The sequence below is a fragment of the Penaeus japonicus genome, unplaced genomic scaffold, assembly GCF_977035675.1.
Source record: "Penaeus japonicus unplaced genomic scaffold, GWHDUDI00000001_assembly GWHDUDI00000010, whole genome shotgun sequence".
Lineage (NCBI taxonomy): Eukaryota > Metazoa > Arthropoda > Malacostraca > Decapoda > Penaeidae > Penaeus > Penaeus japonicus.
In genome coordinates, this window is record NW_028234412.1 from 22,845,801 (window position 1) to 22,848,300 (window position 2,500).

The window sequence follows — 2,500 nt, forward strand, 5'->3', positions numbered from 1 at the left end:
CACAAACACACACACACACACACACACACACACAAACACACACACACACACACACACACACACACACACACACACACACACACACACACACACACACACACACACACACACACACACACACACACACACAAAATTGACACTTTGTGCATATACAGTATATAGTGACGATTTATTTATTTTGCCGTATGTACTCTAAACATGTCCTGAAGTGTTTGTCGTAATTGATTGGTAGATTTTGAAGAAAAAAAAATCTTGCATATTATTAAATGGTTATAAATGTTCATACTGATTTATTTGTTCATGGCTTTTATTTAATGATTATTATTATTGTATTTATTATTTTATTTTATTTTATTTTATTTTATTAATCATGCAGTTACTGTTATTAGGAACTACAGCTACAACTACAATGAGTGAAGGAGTGTGAGTGAAAGTGAGTGTGTTTGTGTGTGTTAGTAAAAGTGAGTGTGGGTGGGTGTGGGTGGGTGTGGGTGAGTGAGTGAGTACATGTGCATATGTGCTTGTTTGTTTGTTTGCTCGTTTGTTATATAGTACATTTGTTGTAGTTGTAATGTTCATTATAACAGTAAGAATAATATAAGTATTGTGAGTAATCTTGAGAGTTGAATTCCATCCACAAACATAAGAGTGTACATAATTTAAAGACATGTAAATGTCACGTAAGTATTTGAGTTATGTATGGGGACCTTGATAGCATGTCTGGCTGGCCATATGGGTACCTCTGCTTGGTTTGTACCCTGCTTGTTGGTGAAAGGACCATTGATTTTCCAGAATTTTCCATTCCTGTGTATTATGAAAAGTCATATGGCATACATGTGTTTTTTTGTTTTTAGTTTTTTGTTTTTTAATGTTATTCTGTTTATTTATGTTGAAGTTTTTCTTTCTTTCTTTCTCTCTTAATTTTTCTTTGACTCAAGTTGCCACTAAGGATTCACCAGGGGGAAGTAAAGGGTTTTCTCATAAAAGCTATTCAAGTTAAGATGTTGACCATCATATTTTGACCCTCTCCCCAATGTCTGTGTACTTGAATTGCATTTCGTAAGGTGAGACAAGTAAGGTCTGTTGATGAAGCGTGTTTGTAGGCTCATAATATGCTGAGCTTGGTCTTTATAGATGTGTACTACAAGATTTTTTTTATTTTTCTTCTTCCTATGATGATGTGCATTCTTCATTATCACCCTCCCCCTCCTCCCCATTATTATCACTTACCAAGAAATGTTAATTGAGTGGAAGCAGTCTGCTCACTCTAATATTGCTGCATTGTTTGCATAATATCATAGAAAAGGCCTGTAATTGATTGGATGAAACAAGAAAAATAAATATATTGTGCTGTCTCGCCCCAGCAACTTCACCCCTGCATAAATTTTTGTCTAGACAACAAAGGGCATCATTTTGTTATAATATTTTTTTTTATATGGATAACTAACTTTTCAAACAAAATGTGATGTACATTTGAAGTCCTCGTTCCTCCATTCGTATATGTTTTGAACTACAGGAACATGAGGCTTGGCATATTATAATACATGATGCAACAGGTTTGCTAATGTATATATTTTTTATTTCTTCTTTTTCTCTTTCTTTTTGTGGTATTCATAATCCCCAGTTCTCTTTATTTAGTATAAAACATTCTTTTGCAAAGTAAAACCATCAGTGTAGAAACTGCTGAGGAAGGCAGTCCTTGTCTATTTTGTAGTTCTCCAAATTCAGTTCCCTTTCCATGCAGTGAGATTTAAATGTCAGGCGTGTGTGTGTGCTGCGTGAAATTTTTGATGGAAATCTCTTTTATCTGACATCTTGATACTCCACCAGTATAGTACACCTGCGTTTTTTTTTTCTCTCTCTCTTTATTCATGATAAATGTCAAAATGATAATGTATATATTGTGCATGATATTTGAATTCATTATAACTTGCAACATCATGAATGCTATCATTTACTGTCAGACTTTTTGTTACAGTTCTGGAGAATATATGTTCAACAAATATATTTATTATCTGTGACCATCCAAAATTATTTACCCCTATACTGCAAGAGGCAATAAAACACTGAAAAGATTAAATGTTATGTTTCAGCCACTTCTTTCTTCACTTTGTGTGTACACATCTTATATATTGTTCTTTTTTCCTGCAAGGAAATAGAAAAGTAAATCCACATATTTATATAGTTAAGCACTTTCATTTGCTGAGAAACGTTTTCAATCAGTCTTTATCTAACTAAAAGAGAAGAATCATTAGTTATTTGTTATGATTTTTATGGAATTTACTTTTGATCATATATTCTATTTACTTCATAAATCAAAACTTTTGTACGTCATAGTTATATTATGAATTATCAACTTTAAGAAAACTTTACTATTCTCTTTCAAGCTAAACAGTTTTCAATATTTGCTGTTGCTTTTATGCATATTTCGAAACTGAAATGTACTTCAGTAAGCTTCCTTATTTTCCCATATATACAGTGAGGTGTAACTGTGCAAGGT